The sequence below is a fragment of the Panthera tigris genome, chromosome B1 (genome assembly GCF_018350195.1).
Source record: "Panthera tigris isolate Pti1 chromosome B1, P.tigris_Pti1_mat1.1, whole genome shotgun sequence".
NCBI classification, from domain to species: Eukaryota; Metazoa; Chordata; class Mammalia; order Carnivora; family Felidae; genus Panthera; species Panthera tigris.
This window is the reverse complement of record NC_056663.1, coordinates 24,856,553-24,871,728: the sequence shown is the minus strand read 5'-3', so window position 1 is coordinate 24,871,728 and position 15,176 is coordinate 24,856,553. Positions and strand designations below refer to the sequence as shown.

At 38.7% G+C, this 15,176-nt stretch overlaps 1 protein-coding gene across 18 annotated transcripts in view; it reads right to left on the bottom strand.

The window, feature by feature from the left end:
* The window catches only part of DLC1 (DLC1 Rho GTPase activating protein), a 560,457-nt gene that overhangs the window by 517,696 nt on the left and 27,585 nt on the right, over positions 1 to 15,176 (bottom strand). Inside the window, exon 1 of one of the 18 annotated variants that reach the window (XM_042983064.1) lies at positions 6,358 to 6,376. The exons of the other annotated variants lie outside the window; for them this stretch is intronic. The gene's annotated coding sequence lies outside the window, so the exon portion shown is untranslated. Of the gene's footprint in view, positions 1 to 6,357; positions 6,377 to 15,176 lie in introns of those variants that run through there. 18 annotated transcript variants of the gene reach the window in all.

Here is a 15,176-nt window from a genome sequence, read left to right as displayed (position 1 = left end):
AGCTATTGGAGTGGATCTTTTAAAGCTGATTTCTTACACAGCTGTCCCTTACCTTTAAAAGCATTCACTGGAAAAAAAAAAACAACCTAGCATATTATTATCTGCTGTCTAAGATAATAAATGATTGAAGACTTAGGAGCATTTTAAGTACCACTTAACATAATGAAATTGGCTCTACTTACCACCACATTGAACAGTAATTTAATTTGCTCTATTAATAACTCAGAGCAAATTTAATGTAAATAACAAATATGCTCTCTTTGAAATCCGCATATACTAAAAAATGCTTGCACCTCCAAACACAGCTTTCCCATATATATATTATATGAAATATATGAAAATTATATGAAAAAAATATATATGTGTGTGTTTCCCTTGAAGGAATTTCATCAAAAAACCATGAAAGGTAAAAAAATATGAAATAATTCACTGAAAAACACATCTCCACTATTGCACCTCCTGGGTGGAGATATTTACCCTAAAAGCAACTAACAATGGCCACGAATTTTGGAGGCTTAAAGTATTAGGTGCCTGTTGAAAAAAAGTGTCACTGTACAAGCTAGGTTAGGCAACTGATACCATAAACAACTCTTAAATCTCAGGGGGTGAATATTAAAAATGTTTGGTTTCTGCTCATATCACAGTCAAGAGTGAGTTACATGGCTGTCCTCCAAGCGACAACTCAGAATTCCCTCTCGTGATCCTACCATTTTATAATTTCAAGATCAGCTTGGTGCCATGAAGCTTCTAGAAGGCAGAAAGAGTGAGGAATCTCACACGTATGATACTTAAATGCCTCAGCCTAGAAATGGATATGTATCGCTTTCACTCATATTCTATTGGCGAGAAATAGATACATGCTCTAACCTATCTACAAAGGAGAAGGGACTTGGGGATACAGCTCTCCTTCGCTCAGCCACTTGCAAGAACTTAGTCTATACTATGGAAGGGGAACATGAAACTCTGGTAGTCAACTAAGTGTCTCCGCGACCATCATCAACCTTCTAAGTCTAGATTTCGAACCGTTAAAAGACAGTAAGGAGGCCAACATATGGGAGGAAGCTGCAACGTGGACCAAGTATCATCAATTTATGCTCTAGAGTCTAAGGACAGCTACTAAAAATTATTTTTTCAGAAAAAGTAGGTACAGTCATTCCATCTTTTTCTTTTCAACTTAACACAGTTGAGAGATGAGCAACTTTTAAAAGTCATATAAAACATTTTTTATTGCCCTTAGAGAATTAGAGTCTACAAGAAAGTATTGTGGCCAACTTTTTTGGCAGGAGTTGAGCAGAATATGTTTTAGAGAACTACTCCTCCACATAAGCTTTGATTACTGCTATCAGTATGGACAGTCAGAAAACAGGAAAAAGCGACTTTCTCCCTTCTGTCTTTAAGAATTATTAAAAATTTCCATTATCCAGAGGTGGAATTATCTTCCTCACTATCCAACTGATCAGTTTGAAGAGATGTTAACAGGAAAGGGAGAACAGGGTGAATATTTTCTACTAACAGAATGGATTGGTATGGAGGAAAAACCCTCCCAATTAAAAAAAAAGAAAAAGAAAACAACAACAACAAAACCCTAAATATTGTTTATGAAATAAACATTTAAAAAGTCAAGTGCAGAGCTGAGTTCACACACCACACATTAAGAAAAGAGTAAGATAAATCTGCAGAAGCCACGAATGAAGTAGGTAAAGCTTCTTAAGGCTAAAGGAGCAGTAAGCCAGGAGAAAGATGGAACTTATGTCTTCTAAATGAATAAACAAAATAAAAATTTTAAAAAAATCAACAAAAAGTATATCAGGAAAGATATAGGATAACAGAGGAAAAAACTAAGCTAGATGTAATGGTAGTAGAAATAAAGCCAAAAATATCAATGATCTCCAAGAATATGAATGGACTAAACCTATCAGTTACGAGACAGATTGTTAGATGGAACACATAAGGTCCATCTAAAAGGTCCGTCTAAAACTAAGGAATGAGAAAAGTTGAGAGTAAAAGGATAGTGATAAGCCAGGTGAATACTAACAAAGGAAAACTGGGTTAACTGGATTCTTGTAAGGAAATGGACTTTTGGGCACAAAAGTAAAATGGGTATTAAAGGGCTGTTACAGGAGCACCAGGGTGGCTTAGTCAGTTGAGCATGGGACATCGGACTCTTTTCTCTTCCTTTCTTTCTTTTTTTAAATTTTTTTTAATGTTTATTTATTATTGAGAGACAGAGAGACACAGAGCATGAGCAGGGGAGGGGCTGAGAGATGGAGAGACACAGAATCCGAAGCAGGCTCCAGGCTCCCAGCTGTCAGCACAGAGCCCCACGTGGGGCTCGAACTCACAAACCGCGAGATCATGACCTGAGGCGAAGTCAGCCGCTCAACCGACTGAGCCCCCCAGGCGCCCCTCTTTTTTCTTTTTTTAAATCTTTATTTATTTTTGAGAGAGAACAAGCAGGGGAGGGGCAGAGATAGGGGAACAGAAGATCTGAAGCCTTGTCTGCGCTGACAGGCTAACAGCAGTAAGCCCTATGTAGGGTTGAACTCACCAGCTGCGAGATCATGACCTGAGCTGAAGTCAGACGCTCAGATGACTGAGCCACCCAGGCACCCCAGCATCTGCCTCTTGATTTCGGCTCAGGTCATGATCCTAGAGTCGTTGGATCGAGTCCCACTTTGGGCTCTGCGCTGGGCCTGGGGCCTGCTTATGATTCCCTCTCTCCTTCTGCCTCTGTCTCTACCCCCACCTCGCTCTAAAAAGATAATAAAATAAATAAAATAAAATGAAATAAAATGAAATGAAATGAAATAAAATGGCTATTACATAATGATAAAAGGTTCACCCTCACGAAGAAATATAACGATTGCACACTGGATTGTAGTTATATCACAAATATTTATAGGCAGAAATTGTTAGAGCTGTAAGAGAAACTTGAAAAGTTCTTCTTCATGGGGAAAACTTTAATATCCATCTCTCAATAATAATAGACTCTGAAGATAAAAATTCATAAAGAAGATTTGAACAACATAATTAAAAAGCTTATCAGGGTACCTGGGTGGCCTAGTCACTTAAGCCTCAGACTTCGGCTCAGGTCATGATCTCACATGAGTTTGAGCCCCACTTTGGGCTCTGTGCTGACAGCTCAGAGCCTGGAGCCTGCTTCAGATTCTGTGTCTCCCTTTGTCTCTGCCTCTTCCCTGCACGTGCTTTCTCTCTCTCTCTCTCTCTCTCTCTCTCTCAAAAATAAACATTAAAAAAATTTTAAAGAAAACTACATGTCCACAAATGCAAATATTAGAAATAAAGATTATCTAAAAATTAGTGAAATAAAAATCCAAGTCAAGAAATTACAGAAGAAACAAAATAGACCTGAAATCATAGAAAAAGGTAATAATAACAAATGAATGTGATGTTAATGAAACAGAAAAAACTACAAGAGAGGATTAGCAAAGTTAATCTGTTTAATCCAAAGTTGGCTGTTTAAAGAGACTCATAGAGTAGTCAAATCTGGAAGAGTTTTTCAAAGAAAAAGAGAAAGGGAATGCACAAATAATACTGAAACATTTTTGAAATGTTTGAGAGAGAGAAAAAAGCATGAACAGAGGAGGGACAGAGAGAGTGGGAGAGAGAATCCCAAGCAGGCTCCGCACTGTCAGTACAAAGCCTTATGTGGGGCTTGATCTCATGAACCATGAGATCATGACCTGAGCTGAAACTGAGAGTCAGACACTTGCTTAACCGACTGAGCCAGCCAGGCACCCTCCATATTAGAAATTTTAAAAATTAAATATAAATTAATGATATATATTTATTCATGTATAAAATTTGCTAGATATACAACCAATCTACAAAAATAATTTACTACATCCAAGGAAAAAAAAAAACATTTGAAAACATAAAGTTCAAAATACATGATTAACTATAGCCACAAAAAATATACAGTACCTAGGAAAAAGTCAATCACAAGATCAGAGAAACTATCTGGAGAACAGTATAATATTTTACTAAAAGATATTGAAGAAAATAAACGTATATAAAGAACTGAAAAATTAACTGAGCCATTCTATGTTCATGGATAAAAATAACCAAGTTAATATCAATGTCAATTCTTTACCAATTCTCTCCATAAAGGTAATGCAATTCTAATAGAAATCTTGATAGAGGTTTGATTAGCAGGATGACTCTAAAAATACATTTAAAAAGGTCAAAGAGCTCAAAAGAAATAGAATACTTTTAAGAAAGAAAAACCTAGTGGGTGCTCTTGGCCTATGATAACAAGGCTTATAAAGTTTTATTGAATAAGACAGTATTAGACAAAAGCAGAGACAAATAGGCCAATAGTAAAGAAACAAGAATCTTATGAATTGGCTCTGACATATATAGAAAATTTATAGATGACAAGGTTGATACTATAAATACCTGCCCCTGAAAAAATAAAGGAAGGAAGGAAGGAAGGCAGGAAGGAAGGAAGGAAGAAAGAAAGAAAGAAAGAAAGTTTTAAATTATTTAGAATAAAAGAAAGTAGACTATTTATGAAAATTTAAGGTGAGATGAAGGATTTCTTAAACAAGACAAATGAAGTAAAAATGCTAAAGGAAAGATTAAAACTGAAAATGTCTGGGTAGCAAAAGACACAACAAAAAATGAAAAAAACAAGGCAGTTTGGGGAAGATACTTGGAATGCAAAAAATTACCAAAGATTAGTATTCAAAATAGAGTTTTGAAACTATAAGTCAACAACAAAAAGAAAACAATGAAATAGAAAAAGACCCGAAAAGGCCTGTGGAAATATAGATGGCCAATAAACACAGGAAAAAATTCTCACCCTCACTAGAAATGAGTGAAATGCAAATTAGTCACAAAGAGATGCCATTCCTCAGCCCTCAGACTTCAAAAAAGCTAAAAAGCCCAACAATAACAAATGTCTTAGCCAGGATATGGAGCAGCAGGATTTCTTTTCACTGATGAGGAAATATAAATAGTTTTAATCATGCTGGAGAACAGTTGGTCATAATCTGCTAGATTTGAGATATGTGTAATTTACGCCCCAGCAATTCCTTTCCTAGAGATATATACAACCAATTAAGGAGACTTGTATAACAATGGTCATAGTTTCACTGTGGGTTCTAGCAAATAACCAGAAAAGTGAAATGTTATCAAGAGGGGAATGAGTACATAAATTGTGGTATGTCCACCAAAAGTAATACAAACATCAGTGAAAAATGAGTCAATGAGAGTTAATATATACTCTTGGATGAGACTCGCAAATATTATGTTAAGAGGGAAACAGCAAACTGTCAAGGAATTTACCAGTATGCTATGATTCACAGGAAGTGATGGGTTAGAATACATACAGATATAGTAAAGAAATGCTTGGGAATAATAAAAAGTAAATCCATAATAAAGGTAACTATGGCAGAGGCTGGGGAATGTAACTTGGGGAAGTTTCACAGGAGGCCCCAACTGTGTTTCTAATATGGGTATTGAATATACAGTTGTTGATGGTATCATTATTTATGCCATTTGTACGTCAGAATGGTTTCATAACTGTCCTCTCAAAAGGATACAGATTGTGAAAAGAACAATAAAAAAGTCTAGTCTGATGCTTTTGTGTATATATATATATATGTGTGTGTGTGTGTGTGTGTGTGCATATGCGTTTTATTGATTAAATGGTAACTGAGGGTCAGAGGGAGGAAATAACTTAATCGATGCTATCTAACTAGTTAATGACAAAATTAAGTTTTCAAACCATGTATGTGACTCCAACACCAGTGCTTTATAAATCCCATTGTTAAGCAACATTAGAGAACAAAATGTTTAGCTCCTTTTTGCAAAAAGAATTGATTCTGAAAAAAATTTAATTGACTGCTTTAGGATTACAGAATCAGAAAATAGTATTTTTTCCCATCCTAACACAGTCAATAAACACATTCATCAACAAAAGTGGCTTAAGCGGCTTTGATTTTCAAATCGGGTAAAAGGTAAGCACAACACGCCTGGATTTCCAGACAGAACTTGCCTGGTGTAAAAATATCCACTAGCTGATTCTGATAGATGATTCCCCTCTGCCAATGGAAGGAAGGGCTTAGGGGGAAATATTTCTACTCATGGGAATGAACAATAACTTCACCCTCAGTTCAGAGGAGGGTGCTCAGTTATGTGCTATGCGCTGTGCACAAAGATTAGTTATATTTGTGTAAGGTGTGCATGTCTGTGTATCTGTGTGCTTGCCTGCATAGAGGCTTTCTAAGTTGGAGGCAGAGAAGGACATTAGCTATAAATATTCAATTTAAGGGGGCCTAAAGAGTATTGGGGGGGGAGGGTGGCAAATTTATAATACTAAGTAAAATCTACCTGTCAAGGCAGGAGTCCACAGTGCCAAAGAGGGTATAAGTATGATGCACAGATAAATGAGAAAACAGGCCTCCCATTGTGGATTGGTATACAATAGATGGTTCCAGTAGTCCAGGCACTCATCTACTATTTAAACCATCAGACAATGTACAGGTGAGATAATGACAGTTTTAGGAGTTGAGCAGCTTCACGGAGATCCCTTTCCCTTTGATAATCCTTGAGACGTAGAATGGTTACTTTTGCATCTTCTTACAAATCCTGCAAACCTACTCAGACTTGTCTTGACATCTGAGCGGTCTTCTTTCTGCTGTATCAGGTGACCTGTCTACCTTCTTCTGTTTTGGTAATAGGGATGGAGACGGATGGGTAATAAATGCACCTGTTTCGGGGCTCTACATAGCTGTCAGGCAAAAGTCTAGGTATAAAGGAAATTACACAGAACTTCGAATTTTCAAAAATTATCGCCCACCCCCACCCCCAAAATTAATAAACTTTGCAGGGTTTCTAGAATTAACGGAACAAACATGGGAGGACAAGAATCAATTTGGTTGTTTCATTTTTAATTTGTTGAGGGTGCTTCATACTGTTTTTGATAGTGGATATACCAAGTGCCTTCCTACCAACAGTGCACAAGGGTTTCCTTCTCTCCACATCCTCTCCAACACTTGCTCTCTCTCGTCTTTTTGATAATAGCCATTCTAACAAGTGCGAGGTGCTATCTCATTGTGGTTTTGATTTGCATTTCCCTGATGATGAGTGATGTTGAGCACTTTATTACGTGCCTATTGACCACTTGTATGTCTTCCTCGGAAAAATGTCACTTCGGGGTATATATCAGAAATAAACAAAATCATTATGTTGAAGGGAAATCTGTGTCCCATGTTCATTGCAGCATTTTTCACAATAGGGAGACATGGAAATAGCCTAAGTGGCAGTCAATGGAGGAAAGGATAGAAAAAATGTGGTATACACACACACACACACACACACACACACACGAGAATAATATTATTCTGGAATATTATTCAGCCATTAAAAAAATAAGCAAATATTGTCATCTGTAACCACATGGAGAGACCTTGAGGCCATAATGCTAAGTGAACTAAATCAGATATACTGTATGATCCCACTTATAAGTGAAATCTAAAAATGTCAAACTCATAGAAAAAGAATAGAATGTTGGTTGCCAGGGACTGGGGGCAGGTGAGGATAATAGGAGATATTGGTCAAAGAGTATAATTTTCCAGTTACACGATGAATAACTTCTGAGCACCTAATATATGTCATGGTGATTGCTGTTAATAATATGGTATCGTATACCTGAAATTTGCTAGTAGAGTAATCTTAAATGTTCTCATCACAAAGGGAAAAAAAAAGGTAACTATATGTTGGATGTGTTAAATAATCTTATGGTGACCATTTCACAATATATATGTGTATTTAATCATTGTATTGTACACCTTAAATTTATACAATTTTGTCAATTACGCCTCAATAAATCTGGAAAAAAATCAGTTTGCCCTTAGGTTCTTACTAGTCTATGGAGAAAAGCTACCTTGGCTTAGCCTGGTAGAGAAACTGAAGAGTGGTAATAACCAAAGACCATGCAAGCAGTTGTTGTGATGGAATCTCTAGTAAAATGATGAGGGGGGCTCTACTCAAGGGAGAATACCCCATAACTTTTTGAAAAAAAAATGTTTACTTGTTTGTTTTAGGAGAGAGTGCATGTGCACATGTGAGCAGGGGGACAGGGGCAGAGAGTGAGGGGGACAGAGAATCTCAAGCAGGCTCTGCGCTGACCAGCGGGGCTCGATCTCATGAACCATGAGATCATGACCTGGGTGGAAATCAAGAGTCGGACATTCAACGTACTGAGCCACCCAGGTGCCCTGCCCCATAACTTTTAAGGAGAATACTGGTGATTCCTATGTAACAGGTCGTGTAAATACAAAGAAGTACCCCTCCATGCTCCTCCTGCATTGTGCAGCTGACAAGGGTGTGTCTAAGGAATCACAGAGTGGATGAGAGTAATAGGGAAGGCACCAGGGGTATCCTGGAGGAAGGGTGCTTCTCACGGATTTCCTAACTTGACAGAGAAAAGACTCAGGAAAAAAGGCTTCTCTTTGTTGCGGCCTCTGAGCCCAAGCCCCATCAGAAAGCAGAGGAAGCCCTCATTTGGAAATCAATCTTCTCTGTCCATTGAAAATTTAAAGCAATTATTCAGGGCTGCCCCCAAAAGAGCAGGCTTTGGCATTAAAAAAAAAATGTCAAAGTCTAGTCAAATTCAAGGAATGAGTCCCCCAAAGATGAACTGGAAAAGATTGTAATGGCTATATTAATTGGCCGAAGGCCAAATGCATCCAGCTGGGCCCCAGCTAATGTTACAGATGGTTTTATTTCAAAACAGCCACCGACAATCTCTTTAGGTCCACCACGAACAGACAGACTCACTCCAGGGGACTCTGAGGAGTCTACCGTTACAGCAAACAATTGCCACCATCGTAGCAGTGTTAATAATAAAAGAGGGAGGATTAGCAAGATATGGCCCAAAGATACTAAAATCGATTCAATATCCCTGATTTTTTTTTAATTTACTGGACCTATACATTTCTGACAATGGTATCCTAAAATCTCCAAGTACGACAATGAATTTATCCATTTCTCATGGTGACCGTATCAGTTTTTACTCTACGCATTTGGGGTATACGTTTTCAAATGCGTACAGATTTAGAATCATCATATATCCCTGGTGAATTATTTCTTTTGCCATGGCTACTTTTTATTCCTAATCTTTCAATAATAATAATATTTTAATTATTATTTGTCTTTGATTATTATTATAAATTTGATTTTTATTTTACTAGCTTAGTCTTTTTGTGATCTATCCTTTTTCCATCTTTTCCTTGAATACCCACTGCAAAAACCTCACGAGCAAATATATGCTGGTTTTAATAAAATGAAATATATGAATGCTATGAGAACTGTATTAAAAGAACTTAAGTTTGTAATTCAGACTTCATTAATTTCCAAGAATGACAGCATTAATCTAATACCCTGTCTGATGTCATATTAATAAGACAATAAGACATTTTTAAGGTAAGGGTCACTCATTTCTGGAAGAGACGTGGTAAGGTCTCCCCTATGGCCACTTACTTTTGAGGTTAATTTAACTTCGACAGGTTGTAGTTCTATCACTCTAACTAGCTTGGGACATTTTAAATTAATTTTAGTTTTTTTTTCCCTTGCATACTGATTTGCTTTTATTTGTTACCAGCGACACTTTGTAGATGACACTGGTAGATAGGGTGATCTTTTAGAGAACCCTGTCATCGTAAAACAATGAACAACCAGTGGGGTTGCCGCCGGGGAGAAGAGACCAGCGACAAAGAGTTACCTCACAGATCCTTGATATATTCTCCCCTGGACAAATTCTCTGTAAGTAGACTACAGGAGAATATGAATAGTATCCAGTGTTGCTTTATATCAGAGTAACGCTCCTACTCAGATGTCACTACTAAATAACAAATAGCTTTGTGTGTCTGCTTCCTAACAAATGAGTCAGAGTTCACTCAGACCTTGCTGCTCTATGTATAGTGCCCTGACTAGGCACCCGCCTTTGCAGCCTCTGATCTACTGAGTCAAAATCTGCATTTTAACAGGAGCCACATGTTAAAGTTTCAGAGCTAGAGAAAACAGAGGTGAAGGATGGAGTATACCAAAGGAGACAGTCCAGGTAGAAGGACAAGCATTTTCAAAGGCAGCAAAGCACAAACGAGCATACGCTATTGGGAAAACCAGAGCCACGCGGATTTTTTGAGATTCCAAGTGAGTGAGTGGGTATGTGTGTGAGGGGTGATGGCAGAGGCCACAGCAATAGCAATGGTAGTAATAGTAGTAAGGTAAGTAAAGGGTTTGATGCTATAGATGTAGGCAAGAATTCAATTCGCTATAAGAGCTCCAGTGGAATTTAACAGGAGAGTGATGTGATGGAATTTTTTATTTTCAAAGGTCATTAATGGCAGCAGAGTGGAGATAAGACAGAGGAAAGAAAAGCTGGAGTTAGGCAGACCGTTAGCAGTTAATTGTGGTAATGCTGATAATGAATGATGGAGATCTAAACTAAGGCAGATTCAAAGAAAGGGCGATTATTCAGAAGAGAGAATTCAGACTGTGGCCATTGCAGGAAGGAGATAAGGAAGATGGGGTCATGAAGACTGGCACTGACTTCCTGCTCTCTTAGATTGGGCCTCCTGGAAGAGAGACATGGAGGTAAGATTTTGTGCAGGCAGTTTTGGCGGGGAGTATTCCCAGGAATAACACTTGGAAGAGACTGAGGAAAGCAGGATGGGGCAGAGTGAGAAGTTGAACTCTGATGTACTCGCAGCAGAGGCCTTCTTTGACGTACTGGTGATCTGGGGCTGGGAGAGCCATCAGAGCTGTTCCCAATAAAGACAGGAGGGTGGGCCTTTGCTCCTCCATATTTAGCAATCACTGGATATGGACTGTCCCCGGGGAAAAGGGCATAACTTTGGGCAAAGGAGCTCTCTTTGTGCCTAAGGGCACTTTTGGAGGAGGGACTCATCCATAAGCTGTCTGCATTCTTGTAGCAACTGGGGAAATGCATGCCTTTGTCTTAAAGGAGGGGATCTGGGTGGCACACCCCAGAATCCACTATTCTCGTCTTCTGTGCCCAGGGAGATCGTTCTAATATCTACTTAAGTGAGAATATTCAGGAGAAGAGCTAGGTTGGAGATACAGATGGGTTAATAAACCGACATCTATGTTTTGAGGCATCCAAGGGATCACATTAGAACTGATAATGGAACTGGTGAATATACGGGCCTTGAATTAGCAAAAAGATCTGGAATTATAGATTTAGGAAGCCTCAGAGTGTAGGCGGTAGTTAAAACCGTAGTTACTGTTGGAATCCGGTAGAATTAGAGAAATGGCTGCAGAGACTTGGAGAACAACAGCATTTAAGCTAGGAGTAGCAGATAAAAGCTTTTAAGGAGATGGAAGAAGAAAGTGATATGGTGGAAGGTGACCCAAAACGTGTGTGAGAAAGAATGCATGAATGCTGTTCTCCAGGGCTTCGAAGGGCACAGAGAGTGTAAGGAAGGCTATTTTGAGAGGAGTGGGATTGTGGACGCTGAACACCACCAGTGACTTCAGAGACAGCAGGTTCAGTGGGGCAGCAGTGGGCTGTGAGGGCTTGCAGGCAGAGAAGGCAGGTTCCTTTTTCAATCAGTACATGGCTCTTACTGATTGCTATAGCTAGAAGAAGAGTAGGGTCGACAACTAGGGAAGAGGCACGTTTAGTTTACTTTCAAAGATGTAAGTTAGGAGCAAGGGACCTAAGAGAGAGCATGTGAGGATCCCAGGGCTATTAAGGTATTAAGATTATGGTATTGAGAAGGAGGGAGAAAGAGGAGGGAGGGTAGAGAGGGAGAGACAGAGATGCCGGGGGGAGGGATTATCTGAAGAGGGGTACTGACATTAACTATGACCTCTTTACTTGGAAGAAGTTGCCCGTCTCCAAGGTGACTCTCCAGGGAGGGCAAAAAGCAGGTTAAATCCCTGACCCCATTCTCCTCCCTTCCTTTATTATTCTCTTGCTGGCATTCTCCATTCAAATGAAACTGAAGTCAGAAAGTAAAGTATCTTTCCATGAAGTCCACACTGAGTTGAGGGAGAAGAACGGAGAGTGGATCCAGGGGGTAAATAGAAGATCTAGAACAGTTTAACGCCCAGATGGACACGTGCTCTTTTCCTTTCTCACATGTAACGAGAACCTTTGGGGAGCCTGGGTGGCTCCGTCAGTTAAGCAGCTGTCTGGCTCTTGACTTCGGCTCAGGTTTGATCTCAAGGGTTTGGTTCGTGAGTTCGAGCCCTGCACAGGGCTCTCTGCTGTCAGCGCAGACCCTGCTTTGATCCTCTGTTCTCCCTCTTTCTCTGTCCCTTCTGCACTTGCACTCTCTCTCTCTCAAAAATAAACATTTAAAAAAAAAGAAAGAGTTTTCTTCATTCAAGGAAAACCAAAGGATCAGTCTGCTATCCAGACCACAGAAGTGAAGAATTAAATCTGTAGGACTAGAAATATTTTCATGACAATGAAAAATACAAACATTTCAATTTGTAATATTAGAAAAATTCAAAGAATATACACACTACGATACATAGTGAAATATGTGATAGAAACTGTGCATTTTTAATATGTATACTAAGATTATGAGACTAGATTATAAAAAATAACAATGTCAGAGTTTTTAAATTCATGTTTTTTTTGTTTTGTTTTGTTTTTAAATTTGTTCTGAAGAAATGGAAAGCAGAGAAGCCTGGAGATTTACCAGGACTGAGTCCTTCACAGTCAACAATTGGCTTTTAAACTTGTAAAATATTTAGAGCATGTGTTTTTCTTTGCTTGTTAGTTTTCCCACACTACAGATTTTCTAGATTTTGCTCAGCTAATCCAAGTGCCTGGCTCATTTCTCCCTCAACATCCTTATGTATTTCCTCTGTGGATCAAATTCCCTGTCTAAATTAGTACACATTTTTCTCGAAGGAAAGACCGAATAAAAAAAAAAACAATAAACGCAGGCCAACATTTCTTAGTGTTTTTTGAGCAAACATTTCTAGTATTATTCATTGCAGTTTGTTCACTTAAAAATCCCGACAGAGCTGTACTAAAGAAGTAATACAAATCGCAGTTACTTTTTTATGCGGTAAGAACGTTTAATATAAGAGCTGCCTTTCTATTGAATTTTTAAGTATACACTACAGTGTCGTTAACCACAGGCATTATGCTGTACAGAAGATCTCGGGACTTATTTATCTTACATAATGGAAACTCTGTATCCTTTGACAAATGCACCTACATATTCCCTGCCCCCAATCCCTGGTAACCACCACTCTACCTTTTGATTCTAATAATAATAATAATAATAATAATAAAGAAGGCAAACGGAAACTTCTGGAGGTGGTGAATATACAGCATAGATGGTGGTGATGGTTTCCCCGTGTCCACTAATTCTAAACTCATCAAGTTGTACACATTAAATATCTACAACTTTTTGTATGTCAATCGTACCTCAATATAGTGGTATAAAAATCAAAGGTAGGTTAAGTTTGAGATTTAAAAATCTTTTTTTTTTTAAGTTTATTTATTTATTTGGGGGGGGGAGGGACAGAGGGAGAGAAGAGAGAGAATCCCAAGTGTCAACACAGAGCCCGACACAGGGCTTGAACTCACGAACTGGGAACTGTGAGATCATGACCTGAGCTGAAATCAAGAGTTGAATGCTTAACCGACTGAGCCACCCAGGCGCCCCAAGTTTGAGCTTTAAAAATCTTAACTAAAATTACGATTTTTTTTGTTTTTTGGTAATAGAGGTATTTAAAGGAGTTTAACTGTTTTCCCCACTTCTGGCCTTTGTTTACCCAGAGAAGTAAAGTAGATAGGAAGGCTTCCATTGTATAGGGCCAAGGAGAGGTGGGGAGTGGAGTGTGGAAACAGAACCCCAGGGAAGTCTACAGAGACTTCATCGGCCCTTGGCTCACTTAACATTACAGAAGAGCCCTTCAGGAAATACAGGTAAGGACTCATGGATTCTGGACCACAGGCTGATGAATAGAAGGCAGAAGTGACCTGCAAAGGGCTTTTATGTTGAAGTGGCCCCATCTGGGGATGGCTTTCTTGAGGCTATTATTTGCTTTTATGGGGTATGGGTTAGCAGTATAAAGGATTTTTAGAAGCATTGACTTCTGTCCTAACCTACATATTTATGAGAAATTTCTCTGGCGGCCTTAGCCCTCCATGTATGCTTCACATCGCTTTAACGAAGCGTCAATTATACGATATGTTTATATTCACTGAGCGTCATTACTCAGACCAAGGTATCCACTGTGTCAGTAGAGAAAGTCAGGCAACATCCTTATTAAACTGGTCCGATGGCTTTGATTTGTTTTACTTCTAATCAATGATATAAGAAATTTGAAGGTATTTTTTCTTGGTGATGGTGGGTGGGATGAAGAGTAAATGTTCACTGCTGTCAAGATGAAATGTAAACCCTATCTCTCAAAGGTCCTGTTATGGATGCTTTAGATCTTTGTCTCAAACCAGTAACAGCAAACTTATAGCACATGCATACGCATAAATGAGAGCTTTACACTTGTTATAAAATCACCAATTCTACGGGGAACTTAAAACTATCTAAAATCTGTAATTCCTTCATTCCCTTATTTATCATGCACAAACTATTTGCCAGGAGGGTTTGGGGTCTGAGTGATACCGAGGTGAACAAGCAAATTCCCTGCCCTCCCGGTTACTGTTTAGTAAGCCAACCAGTGGAAAAGCACACCCTCCCAGTTTTCCTCAGGGAACGGATACATTAAGGGTGCCCAGTAGGAATGGCACATAAACCTGGTTAGTCCTTTATTGTCTGAACAGCCAAAGCGCCTCCTGTTGGAGAGTCTGAGCTTGTTTCTAGTTAGAGCTGGATGCAAGTTTCTTTGCTGTTCTCATATTCCTCTTTGGAAGTCTCTCCATTCTAATCTGGAATCTATCCTGTACTACCATATTAATTTAAATACCAACTGTAATTGCATAAAAAAGCTTCAAGGACAGATCCTGCAGGAGCTATTCCATTTTTCAAGTAACTTTTCAAAACAACAACAAAAAGGTGAAGCTTTTCAAAATCATAAGAAATAAAGAAAGATGATGATTTGATAGGCAGTGTGTGATTGGTATTTTTGGTTTAGGAACCTGCCTTAGTTAATTCATTATCAAACAGCTCCAAATGAGCAGGTGCCCTCTTACATGG